General features: G+C 41.1%; 1 protein-coding gene across 5 annotated transcripts in view; it reads left to right on the top strand.

Moving 5' to 3' along the window:
* Positions 1-19,687, top strand: part of LOC105486007 (StAR related lipid transfer domain containing 13) — a 553,767-nt gene that overhangs the window by 339,497 nt on the left and 194,583 nt on the right. The gene's annotated exons all lie outside the window — the stretch shown is intronic.

Consider the following 19,687-nt stretch of genomic DNA (forward strand, 5'->3'; position numbering starts at 1 on the left):
CAATGGAATTCTGCCCAGAAACTTTTGTAAATAATGATCCCTTTGATAAAAATTGAGTAGTAAGGAAACCACAATTGCTCTTTTACCAGTAATTGTTTAAGATATTTAATTATAAATGAACAATAAATAGTAGTCTGTGACCAAGACGATTCTCATTTATTTTTTAAAGTTAATTTTATTTTATTTTGAGTTCTGGGATACATGTATAGGATATGCAGGTTTGTTATATAGGTAAATGTGTATCATGGAGGTTTGCTGCACCTATGAACCCATCACCTAGGTATTAAGCCCCACATGCGTTAGCTATTGATCCTGATGCTCTCCCTTCCCCTATCCCCTGACAGGCCCCAGTGTGTGTTGTTTCCCTTCCTGTGTCCATGTGTTCTCATCGTCCAGCTCCCACTTATAAGTGAGAACACGTGTTTGGTTTCCTGTTCCTGCGTTAGTTTGCTGAGGATAATGGCTTCGAGCTCCATCCATGTCCCTACAAAGGACATGATCTCATTTCTTTTTATGGCTGCATAGTATTCCATGGTGCATATGTACCACATTTTCTTTATCCAGTGTATCACTGATGGGCATTTGGGTTGATTCCATGTCTTTGCTATTGTGAACAGTGCTGCAGTGAACATACATGTGCATGTATCTTTATAACAGAATGATTCATACTCCTTTGGGTGTGTGTGTATATATATATACCTAGTAATGGAATTGCTTGGTCAAATGGTATTTCTGCTTCTAGGTCATTGAGGAATTGCCACACTGTCTTTCACAATGGTTGAACTAATTTGCATCCCCACCAACAGTGTAAAGGCATTTCTTTTTCTCTGCAGCCTCACCAAAATCTGTTGTTTCTTGACTTTTTAATGATTGCTATTCTGAGTGGCATGAGATGGTATCTCATTGTGGTTTTGATTTGCATTTCTTTAAGGATCAGTGATGTTGAGCTTTTTTTTATGTTTGCTGGCAGCATAAATGTCTTCTTTTGAGAAATGTCTGTTCATGTCCTTTGCCCACTTTTTTTTTCCTTTCTTTCTTTTTCTTTTTTGAGAAGGAGTCTCACTCTGTCACATAGGCTGGAGTGCAGTGGCACAATCTTGGCACACTACAACCTCCACCTCCTGGGTTTGAGTGATTCTCTTGCCTTAGCCTCCCAAGTAGCTGGGACTACAGACAGGCATGTACCACCACGCCTGGCTAATTTTTATATTTTTGTAGAGGTGGAGTTTCACCATGTTGGCCAGGCTGGTCTCGAACTCCTGACCTTAAGTGATCCACCCACTTCAGCCTCCCAAAATGCTGGGATTATAGGTGTAAGCCACCACACCCAGCCCTTTGCTCACTTTTTAATGGGGTTGTTTGTTTTTTTCTTGTAAATTTGTTTAAGTTCCTTGTAGATTCTGGATATTAGATCTTTGTCAGATGGATACATTGCAAAAGTTTTCTCCCATTCTGTAGTTTGTCTGGTCACTTTGATGATAGTTTATTTTGCTGTGCAGAAGCTCTTTAGTTTAATTAGATACCATTTGTTAATTTTCACTTTTGTCGCAATTGCTTTTGATGTTTTTGTCATGAAATCTTTGTCCATGGCTATGTCTTGAATTGCCTAGATTTTCTTCTAGAGTTTTTATAGTTTTGGATTTTACATTTAAGTGTTTAATTCATATTGAGTTAATTTTTGTATAAGGTGTAAGGAAGGGGTTCAGTTTTAATTTTCTGCATATGGCTAGCCAGTTTTCCCAGTATCATTTATTAAATAAGGAATCCTTTCCCTATTGCTTGTTTTTGTCAGCTTTGTTGAAGATCAGATGGTTGTAGATGTGCAGTCTTATTTCTGGGATTTTTATTCTGTTCCATTTGTCTATGTATCTGTTTTTGTACCACTGCCATGCTGTTTTGGTTACTGTAGCCTTGTAGTATAGTTTGAAGTCAGGTAGCTTGATGTCTCCAGCTTTGTTCTTTCTGCTTAGGATTGTCTTCACTATACATGCTCTTTTTTTGGGTCCATACAAATTTTAAAGTGTTTTTTTCATAATTCTGTGAAGAATGTCAATGGTAGTTTAATGGGAATAGCATTGAATCTATAAATTACTTTAAGCAGTATGGCCATTTTCACAATATTGATTAGAAGATTATCATTTTTATGTGTGCTTCCCAAAGGAAGAAGTGATGGGTATAAGCACAGAAAGATTAATATAAAATCTGTGATTTTAATGCATATCTCAGACTTTAGTAGATATAGGATCTACCTCCAAGATGCACGTAGAGAGAATGTGTGCCGGCTTTTAAACTGGATCATAAGCCTCCCCAAATACCTTACTGCTAATCCTCCACATGATGGCAAGGCCTGTCTGCAGGTTTCCGTAAAGCCCTGTGCTTTAATATGTCTTAAGGCTTACAGAGGGTATTATAATTGCCATTATTTCTTGTCTACTCCATGGAAGAAGAATCTATGCCCTTTGTTTCTTTATGCTCTGTATTTAGTATAGTGGATAGCACATAGTAGGTACTTGCTAATAATGAACAAATACTTGTGGAATTAATTGATAAAACGTGTAGTCAGCATGGATATGTTTTATCAGTGGGGACATTTATTGCTGATTCGCTATCTACTCTACAAGGTAAATTTTGCCTTCTTGATTCAGAAGGTATACGCTTATTCTGTGTAAAGTGTCCTGCTAGTTACTGTGGAGGACACAGAGATGTAAAAGATATGAGACTCTCCCTAATCTAAGATTTATCTCCAGGCTTATATGGAACACTTCTGCTTAACTCATTCTGAATCTTTATCTGTTAATTATTTGTGTGTTTAGTGACTGCGGTAAAGTAGGTGCTCATTAAACATATTATGAAGGAATGGAGAAATGTACCTACCTGGCAGTCTTGGTTAATTTGACATCAAAAGCTTGGGACTGCTGTGGCTCATGCCTATAATCCCAGTACTTTGGGAGGCTGGGGCAAGAAGATCACTTGAAGCCAGGTATTCAAGACCAGCCTGGGCAACATAGTGAGACCTCATCTCTACAACAATAACAAAAAAAGCTTGGGGCTAATAGCTCTCACTGTATGAATGAAATCCTCCAACCTCTTGCAGGCTCTTTCCTCAGCCAGTTGTGTTCAACACTCTTAATATTTAACTGCAGTGTAAGATCCCTGAAGCAGGTACTAACTATATGGATTTTGTTCACCATTGCATTCTCAGCCTCAAACACATGGTAGATGATCAGTAAATCTTTGTCAGATGAATGATGTTGTTAATGTTTCCTTTTTAGCCTATATAGAGGAGATGCTAAAAGTAAACAAATAGCTATGATGGAAAATAAAGAGTTAAAGAGAAGTAAAACAAAATGTTTTAGGGGGTTCACTTGTGGGTAAGGCAATGTCTTGTGAGGGTACAATACACTTATAAATAAAATGTAGCAATTTTTATATTATTTAGGGTAGATCTTAGTATTTCAGAAGGTATAGCTGTCTGGAAGGACATTTACTTATATATTTTTAAAACTCACACATTAAAGTTATGGAATTCTTTGATTCAGAGATGTGGAGTTTAAAAATTACATAGAAGTCTTATCTTTATGTCCACAGGGAAAATCCAGTATTTTAAGGGGTTTTTATTACATGGAATGTTGACAGATGTTTCTTTTCAAGATTTAGAAGGGAAGGGCTTCAAAATTTAATTATATGAAATTAATGTAAAGCACAAAAACACATTCCTACAAGAGTTTAAAGTGTTTTGGTATCTGAAAATAGACCTTGTGTCTTTTCGGAACTAAAAGCCATCTAAATGAATAAAATCTTTAAGAAAAATAATTTTACTTCTAACAATAAATTATATTGAATATATAATGTAAATAAAATAGAAACTATCAGAGCAATTCCTAAAACATTTGCTAACCATGTAGACATCTATGGCTCAGTAACAAGATCTAAAACCTCAGTAAGGGCCTTCGGCCTGTGTTGTGTCTGCAGTCAGTGGATTTCACAACATGAGAAAGTCCACACAGTCCTTTTCCTTGTTGATGAAAAAATGAGCTACATCAGAAAATTGCCTCTCATTGTGCCAAGTCATCTGCAAATCTTTTTAAAATGTAGGCTCTGATTGAGTAGGTCTGGGGTGGGGCCTGAGATTCTGCATCTCCAGCAAGCTCCTGGTGATATCATACTGCTGGTGCTTGACCTCACCTTGAGTAATATAGAATTTGAAGTCTCCTAAGAGTCCTGCTGCCCAGCGTCCTAGGTAAGGTTTCCAGGGTTCTAGTATGAAGACCTTGTCATCAGACGTCAACTGGGATGATGGTTCAACTACAGAAGGTGTCTGTAAGACCTTCTCACTGAGTGTGCACAGTGCTTTTCGTTCCTTCAGCACTTCAGCTTGAAGCAATAATCTCCCCGACTGTCTTTGGCATACCGCATACTCCCTTCATCTCCCCCTGTTTAAGTGCCAGAATATAATGGTGTTTAAATTCCAGTATATATATCACAGAATATGCCTTGTGTGACTTCAGGCTCTTTGAGGAACCTGGTTAGTAGTTATTACATCATCTGTCAATCAAAACTTCTGATAATTTACTGAACCCTACTATATGTCAGAGGCTCTCCGTATGACGCAAGGTGTGTGTCACTACCATTTATTTTGCAGATGAGGACACTGAATCTAAGATGGATAAAGTCTAGGGTCACCCAGTCATTAAGAGGAGCCAGGTTTTGAATCATAGTCTCACTGGTGCCCAAGCTTTGGTCCTTCTGCTATACCACACCACCTCTCTGAGGGAGACACTAGGCTGAATCAAGAAAGAGGTTTAAAGATGTGCATGGGATATTGTGGGTTTCAAGAAGTTTTTCATACAAGAGCAATACGAGATGACAAAAAAACAACGCAGAGTGAAGGGCCAATGACTATGCCAGAAATAAGTCGTGTGGGAATGCGGAGGAAAGAGGAGGTGGTACACACAGGAGGGGCCTGGGAAGGTGTCCTAGAAAAGGGGGCTTCAGGCCGGGCGCGGTGGCTCACGCCTGTAATCCCAGCACTTTGGGAGGCGGAGGCGGGCGGATCACAAGGTCAGGAGATCGAGACCACGGTGAAACCCCGTCTCTACTAAAAATACAAAAAATTAGCCGGGCGCGGTGGCGGGCGCCTGTAGTCCCAGCTACTCAGGAGGTTGAGGCAGGAGAATGGCTTGAACCCGGGAGGCGGAGCTTGCAGTGAGCTGAGATCCGGCCACTGCACTCCAGCCTGGGCGACAGAGCGAGACTCCGTCTCAAAAAAAAAAAAAAAAAAAAAAAGAAAAGGGGGCTTCGGATTCAGGTCTTGAAAAATGAGTGGGAACTGAAGGAGTGAGAAGAGAGCCTCATAGGCTGTGAGAGCAGGGTGGACTTTCCCTCCAACCATGCATGATTTTAAAGGTTTTTAAGGTGACAACAAGAAAAGCTACCATGATGGGCCTTTAATGCCAGACTGAAGAATCTGGACGTTGTCCTTTTACCAGTGGGGGAAGCTCTTGATATTCTAAAATAATATATCAGAATGATATTGTAGAAGGGACAATATATCAGAACTATACTTTAGGAGATTAATCTGACAGCTATATATGCAAACAACTAGAGCAGGAAGACAGGAGGTTAGTTTCCTCATCTGTACATTGAAGAAAAAACAGTAACTACCTCATCGGTTTGCTTGTAGAATTAGATGAGATAAAGCCAGGCACAGCAACTCATGCCTGTAATTCCAACATTTTGGGAGGCCGAGGTGGGAGGATTGCTTGAATGTAGAAGTTCAAGACCAGAGTGGGCAACATGGCCAAAAATACAAACATTAGCTGGGTATGGTGGGGGTGGCACATGCCTGTGATCCTAGCTACTGGGGAGGCTGAGGTGGGAAGATCACCTGAGCCCTGGGAGGTCAAGGCTCCAGTGAGCCATGATCACACCACTGCACTCCAGTCTGAGCAACAGAGTGAGACCTTGTCTCAAAAAAAAAAAAAATTAAATTAAATGTAAAAATTTGAAAGAAAGTAATTAGGTGAGAAAAATGTATGTAAAGCCCTTAGAATAGTGCCTGCCACATAACGTGTTCAAAAACGTGAGCTATCATTACTTCAGCACTCTAGTCATGAGGGTGAATGAGCCCAAATTCTGTATTTATTTACATTTAACACATGTTATTGTCAGTTCTTCCTTTTAGAGTCTCTTAGTCTCTCAGTTCCAGGCCGTGGAAGATATTCGGCATCAGGTAGTATTGCTGTTGTCATCATTATTTCCCTCTTGCATTCTTTCTCCTGGTAGATGTGAATTTGTTTCATCTTTTCTCTGACTTTAATTATCATCAGGGGGTACAATCACTTTCCTTTGCCTTAATGTTGCCTCTGTGCTTGTGTCAGTCCTGCCTCCTTTAATTCTACTCCAATTATCACACGAGAAGCCTTTCTGAGCATGCTTCCTGCCCGTAGGCACAAGTATATGAAGGAAGGGCTAGAATTCTGAGAACAATTTAAGAAGAAATGGGCGAGTCCAGGCTTTCTAAGAAAAAGAAACTCAAGGTGGAAATTTCCTGCAGAAGAACTTGATTGGGAATGGCATTTGCTATACATTAGCAGCTCTGAGTCTTCACAGGTCAGCCCCTCTATACACAAAGACTTAACATAATGAAGTAAAAGGCATATTAGACGCCATTAATTAGAGCATAAAGTCATATCCAGAAGAAGAGAGAGAAGACAGGAGGCAGCACGGGGGAAGAGGAATAAAGTAACCGTCAGGACGCCGGTCCTCATGCTCCATCTGTGCTGAGTAATCAGACGCCTTGTGCAATTCACACATGCCGAGTGGAAATACCATCCTTCCTACCTGTCTTTCCCCCAGCATTTCATTCTATCGAAGTTTATTGTCCATTCCTTTGTACCAGACACTGGACTAAATGCTGTGATGAGCAGAAAGACACATGGTCCCTACCTTCATGGATTGTACAAGCTAGGGAAATAGATATTAATCAAATAATCGTGTCCCCCAAACATCACAGTGCAAGTGTGACAGAGACTACGATGGAGATGTACAGGGTGCTGAAGATGAAGATGGAAAGCATCCTTTAGGAAATAAGTGTTGAGCGGTGTTCATTATGCCACTGCAGGGACGGTTAGCATTTTAGCTCAGCATGAGAGAAGTGCATGTTCAAAGCCTCTGGAAGAGAGAGACCACTGTCCCTGGAATACAGAGACCAAGAAGGAGGCTGTGAATTTGAGGCTGTAAGAGGGAGGAGGAGCAAAACCAATTAGGGACCTGCAGGCCTCAGAAAACTGAGGTGCGGAAAAATGAACTAATTTGATGTGTCCAAGCTTATGTAGTTAATAAATAAATAACAGAGCCTGACTTTGGATAAAAGTTAACTAGACTCCAAAGCCACATTTCTAGGTGTTCTTGAACCATACTTTAGAGCCATTTAAAAAATATTTTGAGTGTTCCAGCATCCTTTGAAGATGTGATGAAATCTAAAAGCCTCGTGCTCTAGAACAGTGAATATACACCCAACATATTGCACGCAGTTGGACAGTTCCAGTGACCCATCCATCCCAAGTTAATAACTTTCACGTTACTATGTTCTTTGGTTAAATCTTAAGCTTTATTACGACAGAGATGATGTCTGTTTTATGCACTGATGCATTCCAAGCACCAAGAACTTTGCCTGGCACAGAGTAGGCGTTCATGAAATCATGATTAAATGAAAGTGATTCCAAATGCCTGGGCCCATTCACCTAGCTCCTTAGGACACGATGGTAAAAGGACAGCGCAGATGGGGTGCCTCTGTGCAGAATTCAACAAAACCACAGGATAACTTCCCAACTCTGACCACACAGGACCTCAAGGGACCTCCCAGGCCCAGGTGTGAGAAATTACGGGCCACATTTTGTTTTGTTTTGTTTCATTTTGTTTTGCTGTTTTCCTTTAAAGTCACTTCCTCTTCCTCCATCCTGAGAAAAGGATAATGTCTTTAAGAGTTCCTTTTAAAATTTGAATTTGAGGTGCATTAGTAGAAATAGCACTTCTGGGTAATTTCCTAGGTAGTGTTTGGATAAAAAGTGTTTAGACTGCTTTAGGCAAATGGTTCCTAGCGTCACCACTGTGTTATTTAAATAGATTTGGCTCATTGTTGTGAGACTGGAGCTTTAATGTGCCGATGTGTATAGTCATGCATTGCTTAATGATGGGGACATGTTCTGAGAAATTCATTATTCGGTGATTTCATTGTTGTGTGAACATTATAGAATGTACTCACACAAATCCTACAACACACCTAGGCTACATGGGGTGGTCTATTGCTCCTAGGCACAAACCTGCACAGCATGTTACTGTACTGAATTCTGCAGGCAATTGTAACACAATGGTAAGCACTTATGTATCTAAACATATCTAAGCATAGAAAAAGTACAGTAAACATATGCTATTGTAACCTTATGGGACCACGGTCATTAAACAAAACATTGTTATGTGGTGTAAGACTGTATTTGCAAAGCTGAAGTAAATATCAGCTCTTAAGAAAATATTGTAAGGCTGTTCTATGGAATTTATCTCTGGTTTTAAAACCAGGAATAGCTATAAAGAGAGTTTTCTACATCTGGAGATTGGGTCTGTGCAGTGGACAGCTCTTGCCATGCCCATTCAATCTTTCTCCAAAAGGTTACATGCAAGATAGGATACAAAATCCTTTTTTCAACTCGTTTGCTTTTGCTTGGCTTAGATTCTGATCTAGTTGACTCAAATAATGGAAAAAGAATTGATAATCATATAGACTTGGTCTGTTTATATATATTCATATGAGATGTGTGTATGTGCTCATATACTTATAAACCATTTTTTTAAGATATGGAAAGAGAGCCCCTAAGAAGCTAAATGATTTACATTGTAAGTGGTAAAGGTGGTGCGTTATTTGGTGTTTTGTGGCAGGAGGGTGGTATGACTGCAGTGGTCTCCTGAGAAGCTAAACTGTGGCATTAAGTGTAGATGGGGGTTGGGCACAGTGGCTCACGTCTGTAATCCCAGCACTTTGGAAGGCCGAGGTGGGCGGATCATTTGAGGTCAGGAGTTCTAGACCAGCCTGACCAACATGGTGAAACCCTGTCTCTATTAAAAATACCAAAAAAAAAAAAAAAAAAAATTAGCTGAGCATGGTGGCATATGCCTGTGGTCCCAGCTACTTGGGAGGCTAAGGCAGGAGAACTGCTTGAACCTGGGAGGCAGACGTTGCAGTGAGCTGAGATGGTGCCACTGCACTCCAGCCTAGGTGATAAAATGAGACTCTGTCTCAAAAAAAAAAAAAAAAAAAAAGTGTAGATGGGATGGGGCCAGACTAGACACAGAGATCCAAGTAAAACTGTAAAACTGTCAGTGTGCTCCAGGCAGGAGGGCAGGTCCCTGTGTGCAGGACACATCATGTAATAAGGAATGGATGTGAGAGGCATTTTGAAAGAGGAATCAGTAAACTTTTTTTTGTTTTCTCTTTCTTAGATGAAATTATTTTGAACACCGGAGTTTTGCATAACTGCATTACACAATGGGGAGTTCAAGCCGTGTAAGACCGTATCTATCATCGTTGTGCAGATTTTTCTTGTCTCTCTGTCTTCCGTCTGCAATACATAGAGGCAACTGGAAATAAGCTAAGACGGAGGTTTCTTCTCCATACCCCTGTCATAAATCATCGGTTAGGCCTGATCCCCTAGTCGTACAACAGAATATTAAAAAAATTGAGATTCAAGAATTATCACCCATCATTTCACCATCCTAAAAATGGTCATGATTGTCTTTTTAGTGCAGTTTCTTCTAAGCTTTTTTTTTTTTTCAAATATGCCTTTTTTTTTTAATTTTCAAAACATTATAATCATAGTATATACCACACAGTTTTGGTCTTACATTTTTTCACATACAACAATGCACTGGCTGATTAACAGAGTGCTGGGAATGGATTTTTCCAAGGCAAGCCATATTAAGAAACAAGCCAAGGCCGAGGACAGCCCTTGAGACTCCCAAAGTCAGGGAAGGAAAGAGAGGGTTTTAAGGTCATTGAAGATTGTGAGTAGCTTTTGATATGTTCTATCTTTCTGTGCAGCAAATACATTTTTGGTGCTCAGTAAATATTCTCTTGTGATTGATCAATGTTGAGTCATTTTGGTGGGGCCATTAAGGAGTAGGTAACCATGCCTGGCTATCTGCATTATACCAGATCTGTTTAAAGAGGTCTGAACCAGAAGACACACAGTGATTATGGTGGTGCTCTGGGAGATGGGCCAGAGGCCACTGCGTGCTGTGATAAGCATCACGCTGTAAAGATAAATGGTTGAAAAATCTCAGGAGTCTCTGCATCTTCATGCATACACACATATTCTCTAATGGGAAAGAACGCCTCCGAAACGTCTGTACAAAACAGACACAAAAATAAATGAACCTGGAGGACATTATGCTAAGTGCAATCAGCCAGACACAGAAAGACCAATGCCGCATGATCTCATTTACATGTGGAATTTTGAAAAGTTGAACTCGGCCAGGCGCAGTGACTCACATCTGTAATCCCAGCACTTTGGGAGGCCGAGGCAGGTGGATCACCTGAGGTCAGGAGTTCGAGATCAGCCTGGCCAACATGGTGAAGCCCCATCTCTACGAAAAATACAAAAATTAGCTGGGCGTGGTGGTGGGCTCCTGTAATCCCAGCTACTCAGGAGACTGAGACAGGAGAACCGCTTGAACCTGGGAGGCGGAGGTTGCAGTGAGCCGAGATTACGCCATTGCACTCCAACCTGGATGACAACAGCAAAACTCCGTCTCAAAAAAAAAAAAAAAGTTGAACTCACAGAAGCAGAGAGTAGAATGGTGGTTGCCAGAAGCTGGGCCCAGTGACAGGGGATATGGAATGGGGAGATGCGGGTCAAAGGGTACAAACTTTCTATTAAAAGATAAATAAGTTCTGGGGATTTAATGTACAGCATGGTGACTGTAATTAATAAGACTATTGAATATTTGATGAGGGAGTAGATCTCAACTGTCACCACACAGACACACACACACACACACACACACACACACACACACACACGTCACTATGTGAGGTGTTGTATCATGATGACTTTTAAATTTTAAAATATTTAATTGACCGATAAAGATTGTATATCTTCAAGGTATGCAAGATAATTTGAGATAGGGATGCATTGTGTGATGATTCCCGCAGTGGAATTACACACCCATCACCATGCATGCTGTCCCTGAGATCCCCTATGTCATGGTGTTTTTTTTTCTTTTTTTGAGATGAAGTCTTACTCTGTCACCCAGGCTGGAGTGCAGTGGCACCATCTCAGCTCACGGCAAACTCTGTCTCCTGGGTTCAAGCGATTCTTGTGCCTCAACCTCCTGAGTAGCTGAGATTACAGGCACGCGCCACCATGCCCGGCTGGTCTCGAACTCCTGACCTTCCTGACCTCAGGTGATCCGCCCACCTTGGCATCCCAAAGTGCTGGTATTACATGCGTGAGCCACTGTGCCCAGCCTGTCATGGTGATTCGAATACTAATCTGTCTTATTAATTGAAGAAGGGGTATCACATAGGAAAGTATTTACGCATTTTTTTTTCTCTTCATGGGTATCTTTTCCCCCATATCAGCTTCCCAGCTTTCTCACCCAGGTATGCATCCCTCCAGGCACCTGCACCACCTTTCTGCCATGTAGAATGCCTCTATTCTGTTCTGACGTAGTCATCTCTCCTCTGCACACCTCTCGTAGCACCAGCGACGCGGTCCTGTAATTGTCACTGTCCTTCTGTTTTGCCGTGATAAATTATTGTTGAGGAGAGAGAGAGTGTCTTCTTCTTCTCTGTACCATCAGAGTCTAGCCCTGTGCCTGGCATGAAGAATACATTAGAAATATTTGAATAAGAAAGGGTAAAAGAAATGGTAAGATGAGTTAGTGACTTTGTCTCTGTTGATGACAAATGAGATGCCAGAAAAAAAAATCTTTTTATTACGCCAGGATCACTTTTGGTTAAATTATTTCTCTTAACTCAAAAGAGAAGCCTCCCCTTGCTGTCCTGCCATTACCCTAAAATGTGTCTTCCAGTCACTTCAGAGCTACATGACGCCTAAATCTAGACCTCTAGAGGGATATTTTGCTACTCTTTCAAATTTATAGTGCTCTTCTCTTCACAGGATTTTAAAAATGTTGCTACTCTTCTCTGCACCACTTTCAAGTACAGATTGACAGTCTTATATTAGGAATACGGAAGGAAAGCATTCTATCATATTTTTTTGGTATACTGAGCTGCATTTATCCAAGAAGGCATATCTAAGAATTGCAATTGCATTATTCCTTCCGTGCCTTTATTCCTCCACAGTCGTGGGCTGTACTCAATTCCCAACTGCTGCTTGACACCATGAAGAAAGGGATTGTATACAAGAATGGAGACAGAATACAGGGCAACAGGTCAGCAGACAATCGTAATAATGGTGTGCCTCTCACTGGGTAATCCCAAATATTTACAAAACAGATGATCAGAAGATTATCCAAAGGATTCATCATCGGATTTCTTCAATGAGCAAGTGTTCATTTCATATTCAAATTATAAATTTGAGTCAACATTAAGAAAATACATTCACTGTTGTTCAAGATGGGAGGAGGTTATAGAATCCTACCTAAAGTAAGTGAAGGTAAGCCTGTAAGTGCAGACAAATTCTACCTAAAAGACTAAAAATTCCCTTCTAGTGATCTAAGCAATTCATTGAAAATAAAAATAAGCAATTGCTTTTATTTTCATTGAGGACAAAAATAAGTAGGTTCTAGAAAATACTAGATAGTAAATTTGTTAAAATCTCCAGTAAAATGAATTTTTAAAGAGATATGTATAAGCATGAAGAAACAGAGACGGTTGATAACCCAGATGCAGTTTGAGTCCACGAAGAGCAAATGAAGCTACATGAACACAGTCTCCCACTTTGGTAAGGTAGCAAGACTGGCCCATCAGAGGAAGGTCATAGACACAGTTGGTGGGTGATCAACTCAGAAGATTCTGCCATCGTATCCCTATGGAATAATATGGGCTAGAAAAGAAGGTAGCTTGGAGCTCTACATCTAGTTGATAGTTCTTCCCACAAAACACAGACCAGTGGACTGAAGTCTCTCAGAAGAGGTATCTGTAGGGTCAGCTGAATGTAGCTGGCTCAGTGCTGCTGTGCTGTTTGGTTAAAGGCACGGCAAGCATGCCTATACAATTTGTAACTGATACAAAGATAAGGTAGATATTACTCAAATTTTCTTATGCCCTTTAGCCCATCTTTATGGAGCAAGAGGTTTGCCCATCCTTCCAGGATCCCTAATTTTCACAAGGGACCTTAAACTGCGCTGTTTAACGGTGAAAGCACATACTTTTGTCACTAGCCAACAAAGTGAAATACATGTATTCGCGTTAGTCAGGGTTCTCTAGAGGGAAAGAATTAATAGGATAGGTAGATATAAAGGGGAATTTATTAAGTATTAACTCACTTGATCACAGGGTACCATAATTGGCTGTCTGCAAGCTGAGGAGCAAAGAGAGCCAGTCTGAGGCCCAAAACTGACGAACTTGGAGTCCAATGTTTGAGGGCAGGAAGCATTCAGCATGGGAGGCTAGGCCAGTCTCACCTTTCACATTTTTCTGCCTGCTTTATATTCTATCCGAGCTGGCAGCTGATTAGATGGTGCACACCCAGATTAAGGGTGGGTCTGCCTTCCCAGCTCACTAAACCAAATGTTAATCTCCTTTGGCAACACCCTTGCAGACACACCCAGGATCAATACTTTGTATCCTTCAATCTAATCAAATTGATGCTCAGTATTAACCATCACAGTATTTAAGCTCTTCGCAGAGAATAAAACCTAGAATTATCTGCTGTCCAATCCTTACTCAATCCAAGTTGTATCATCAGCAACAAGAATAATACTTGTAATGATTGCCTTAAAAAATATGCATCTATTCCTCTAGACAGTCTAAATTTTATCTTTGGGGAAATTCATATAATCATTTATTCAATTACTGATTCAATCATTTGTTCAACCAATCCTACTGATATCCTCCTACTCTGTGACAGGCCTTACAGTAGGCATCAAGTATAGAATGTGAATGAAATAGACACAGACCACCCAAAGCAGTCTACTGGGAAGAATGAGCAACACAGAGGTCCATGAGCAAATACATATGTAATTATAAATTGGGAGAGAGGCCATAGGAACCTCTAAGGGGATACCGATACTGCCTTCACTTAGAGGAAGTCAGCAGGGATGGCTTGCCTGAGGATGCATCAGTTAAGCTGATACTTGGAGGCTGAGAAAGAGTCAGCCACAGGAAGGCTCCATGCAACATTACAGCTGAGGAGAAGCGTGTGCAGAAAGGCAACTGAGGCGGCAATGTGGATGATGCTAGCAGGGAGCTGGAGTTGATGGGGGAGGGGTTGGCAGGGACTGGATTGTGCGGGACCTGGTGGGCCAAATAAGGAGTTTGATTTTTGTTCTCAGTGCAATGGAAAACTCTCCAATATTTTAAGCCGGAAAGTGCTGATATGGTCTGTGACATGGTTTAAAAGATCACAGACAATAGAATACTTGAACCATGGTTTTCAAAGACCCTCACAGAAATTACTTTTCCTAAATAATGCTTGTTATATTATTGTTGACAGTGAAGGATACAGTTAAAAAACCGTGAACTACATTTTGCTACCTTATCCAATATTTTTGAGGGTGCTGATTTTTTTTTTTTTTGAAACAGGGTCTTGCTTTGTTGCCCAGGCTGGAATGCAGTGGCACACTCATGGCTTACTGCAGCCTTGACCTCCCAGGCTCAAGTGATTCTCCCACCTCAGCCTTCTGAGTATATGGGACTACAGACCCTCACAAGCATGCCTGGCTAACTTTTGTAATTTTATTTTATTTTTTTTTTAGAGATGGGCTTTTGCCCTGTTGCCCAGGCTGGTCTCGAACTCCTGAGCTCAAGTGATCCACCCACCTTGGCCTCCCAAAGTGCTGATTCCAGGTGTGCTGATTCTTTCTGAGGACCTGGGAAAATCTTCCCTGGAGTCACCATACCTAGTGATCTGTATTTATCTTGACCACTGTTTTGTTTTTCATCTCACGGATCTGCTGAATTTTGTAATTGGTCTTGTTTCCGTTTTGCTTTGTCAGAGAAGCATCTTAAGCCACATTCTCACTCACTTCCAGCAAATGTGCGAGACTTCGTGGCTTGCATATCTGTGAATGGATTTTACCCCTGGCTTTATTATTTTCCTGCCCTTACTTTACCTTTCCCCCAAATTCAATTAGTTGTTTATTTTTTACTTTTATAATTTTGGGGTGGGGGGTTGTTAGCTACCAGAAATAACAAGGCAAAAACAAATAGCTGGAGGAGAAAGTCAGGAATTGAACAAAACTCAACTACGGCAATAAATTTAAAGACCTATTCTTCAGTTCCAAAGATCATTTGGTAAGTAAAGAATAGAGAACAGTCACGTAACAGCGGATTTTATGAAAATACAAAAATAGCACCCAGCAATGTATGCACTTGGATATATATGATCTAATATATGTGCATATATATGATCTAAAACAGATCATATATAAAAAACAGCATGAGGCAATAGAGATGGCCTCCAGCCTCCCACACTTCACTTAACATGTGGTATAGTGGTAAGTTTCTTTTCTGTCTTCCCTCGCAGTCCCTTGAGAGCAGAGACCACATCATACTCACATTTGTACCTACTATACTTACGCTGTTTTTTCAGGCATCCAATGTTAAATTTATGAATGAGTAAATATAGATTACAGAAAATAAAGCCTCCCATAATCTCAGACTGCATCAGCAAAAGTACAATGCCCTGAATGCAGGGAATAGGCACACAATGTACCATATACTGTTGTGCTGGGCCAAGTCTAGAGCTCTAAGCTTAGAGTAGATGCCCGCATATTTTTAAAGGGATACTGACAGACTGGAGCAGATCCAAAAAAGAGCAGTCAGCTGGATGAATGGATGAAAGTCATGTGGTTAGATGGAAAAAAATGTGAGACTACACCAAAAAAATTCTTGTAAGGGCTTTTGACAAACATCTGAAGGACAGTCTTGTGGAAAAAAGCATAGATTTGTCCTGTCTGATTCCAAAATGGCAGAATCAGAGCTAGTGCATGGAAATTAAAAGGAAGAACATTCTTCAATAGCTTGGGGCCCTCTGTGAGATAATACACTCTGTATATGCAGGTAGATAATCAGCTCAACTACTGCGGTAGTTGAGTGGTTGGATTAGAAAATGTTTAATATTCCTTCTAAATTCAAGATGTTAAAACTTTATGCCTGTAGTAGTTGCAACGAACAAATGGATTCCATATGAACATGTAACAAGCCAATCTAATTAATGTGCCACATAACAGTGGTTTACAGGTATTAACATGACTGGTAAGACTAAAGAGCTTTGTGTTAGTCATGAAAGTGTTTCTGGAGGCAATAGGTTTTAACTGAGCCTCATGGGTGGAAGAGAAGGGAATCACACAATTCCAGATCTGTGAAACAACTGAGAAAATGCAAGAATTCTGGTTTGGCTGGAGTGGGTGGGTGTAGTAATGGTCTCAGGACAGGACAGACCAGGTTGCTGTCATATGGGTTGGAGCTGATGGTTGCATCTCCAGGGAATGCCATAAAGGGAGAGCACATGCTCCTGGAGTCCCATAGATGGGAATTCACCAGACAGTAGGGAGGGCTGCGGGACAAAGTAAAGGAAATCTATTACCACCTACAAGTGTTTGCGGCAGGATCTGGACTCCAGATGAGAGCCATGGTCTGGAGCTAGGAAAGCTGATCTGGGCCAAGCTCTTTCACAGGGTCCTGGTCACAGCTGCCAGTGTGAGTGTCACCAGCTTGTCTGCACTGGGCACGGGACATGGGGTGCATGCAGAGTGAGAAGGTTAATTGGCACAGAGTTGGGCACACACATCACAAATCAATTGGTGAAAATCCTCAAACGCTGGCCTCCAGAGCCCACAGGAAGGCTTTGACATCAACCCACAACCTTTGGGTTCATGTAATTTCGAAAGCGGCCTTCCAAATCAGCCCTGCATTTTTCCGCCTGCCACTTGTGTCTCAAACATTTTCCCAGTTGGCAGAACCACCTTGGCTCCCTCTGAACAGACTGACGAGGAGGCTGGAATGTGTGTGAAGGAGTAGAAAGGGCAGCAGACAGTGAGCCATTCCTGGCTTCTGTAAAAGCACTCCTTAGCGTTCTGCCCTGTGTATACAAGATTCCATTGAGCGCTAATCTGGGATCATCTATCAAAATACTTGAAAATTCCAAATACCAAAAGTTTCGCTTAGAGGTCAAATTTCAGAGTTTTGACTGTATTTGGAGTGTTTTCATTGACAGTGAATGCTATGAGAAACTCAAGACATATGCAGCATTAGCCTTGAGGACGGACAGAATGCAGAGAATAAACAAGCTACCCTGGAAAGAATTGGCAAAGAGGGTCAAGCTGAGCTGCTTATTCATTTGAGGGTTGGGGGCTGGGGTGAGTCTCTAGTCCTCACCTATGGGTTACTCCTAAGAGGGCTTGTGGCTCCTATTGGTTGATTAAGGGGTCTGGGCTCCGTACTTCTTACTTGAAGACACCATCTCTCAATCATCACAGGATTTTAGCCGCCCCATACCCCTATTTCCATGTAGGCATTCCAGTATCGCAGGCAGTTAAATAGGATTAGGATGATTTTCAGGCTCTTCCTCCAACATGCTCTCCCCTTTCCAACTTCCACAGTGCCTTTTCGGTGCCGTGTTTTTCCTTCCCTGTCTCTCGTGTGTAATAGTTGAAGGGGTGGCCTGCCCCTCCACACCTGTGGGTGTTTCTCGTAAGGTGGAACGAGAGACTTGAGAAAAGAAATAAGACACAGAGACAAAGTATAGAGAAAGAAAAGCGGGGCCCAGGGGACCGGCGCTCAGCTTACAGAGGACCCACGCCGGCCCCGGTCTCTGAGTTCCCTTAGTATTTATTGATAATTATCTTTACCATCTTAAAGACAGGGGAGTGGCAGGACAATAGAATCAAAGAAAAAAGAGGAAATCGGCAGTAAGACATATGAACAAACACCTCTGTGACATGAATAAGTTCAAAGGAAAATGCTGTGCCTTGAGATGCATATGCAAACATCTCCATAAACCTTTTAGCAGCATACTTTTAGTCTATCACATGGGGAGAAACCTTAGACAATATCTAGCTTTCCTAGGCAGAGGTCCCTGCGACCTTTGGCCGTACGTGTCCCTGGGTAGTTGAAATTAAGAGAATGGTGATAACTTTTAACCAGCAAGCTACCTTCAGGCATTTGTTTAACAAAGACACATCCTGCATAGCCCAAAATCCATTAAACCTTGAGTCACCGCAACACATGTCTCTTGCAAAGGACAAGGTTGGGGGTAGGGTCACAGATTAACAGCATCACAAATACAGAACAAAATGGAGTCTCTTATGTCTACTTCTTTATATATAGACACAGTAACAGGCTGATCTCTCTTCCTTTTCCCCACAATAGTGGAAAGAGTGAAAATAGCATCAGCTTGGAGATGCACACAGGCTCTGCACTTGCTTGCTATGTGACTTCTGTGAATTTTAGCCTCCTTTCCATCCAATCAGATACCTCCAGTGACAGCTGTGGAGATTAATGTTAAAAAACATAAAATGTGAAGCCATGAAGGCTTCAGGCCCGGCACATAGTAGGTGCTCAATGCTATTCCCTTCTCTCCTCTTTCCTTTCCCTTCTCTTTTGCTGTCTTTGATTCCCAGTAACCATCTGTTTATCTCATTCCTGAAATAGTCTGACTGAAGATCACAATTGATGACCAGATTAGGAGGGAAGAAAAGTAGGTGGAAACTGAACACAAGTGCCATCTGTCTTCTTCATTTTTAAGGGAATTAGAGAGGAAGAGATATGGTGTCAGTCTTGGAAGATGCTTGTGATTTGGGCACTCTCTCCCTCTTTGATTCCACAGGACTTCATGCACTCACTGGGGAAGAGGACCAGCTCTTTCAGTTGCCTGTAAAGGACAAGCCAGAGAGAGAATTAGCTATTTCTTGATTCTAATACAAGAGACCTGTCCACTCCAGTGGTATGGGGACTAAGTGATCACAAAAAAGAATTTATTTAAAAAGTATAAGTTTCATAGCAATGGCAATACATTAGCATAAAACAAGGTACTAATGACATGCTAATGAGAAAATAATGTTACATATTTGCTTTAAATATAGTACCCTAGAAACACAAAATGACAAAAACATGGTAAGCAGGTGCATGAATTTATAGATACTACTTGAACCATGAAATAAAACTTTAGGGGCCCTGTATATGCATACAGAAGACCAAATGTTGTGTAACCATCCAAAGAGGCTGACAATTACCAACTACCTGACATAGGAGGCAACTGTCACATGCTGGGCCCCAGAGATCTTTCTTAACTTGTTTATTTACATAGTGGGACAATTACACAAGAGGAGCTGCTTCTCAGAATCAGGCTAGCAACAATTCCCTCAGGGAAAGTTGTTAAGGCTTATGGGCCTCAGAGAGCCAGCGTAAGAAGAATCAAAGCCCTAATTTAAATTCTGTTAAACTTTTAATTTGGAAATAATTTAGAAATAATTTCTCATTATTAGACTATAAATTCCCAGCCAG

This window comes from Macaca nemestrina, chromosome 16 (assembly GCF_043159975.1).
Source record: "Macaca nemestrina isolate mMacNem1 chromosome 16, mMacNem.hap1, whole genome shotgun sequence".
Lineage (NCBI taxonomy): Eukaryota > Metazoa > Chordata > Mammalia > Primates > Cercopithecidae > Macaca > Macaca nemestrina.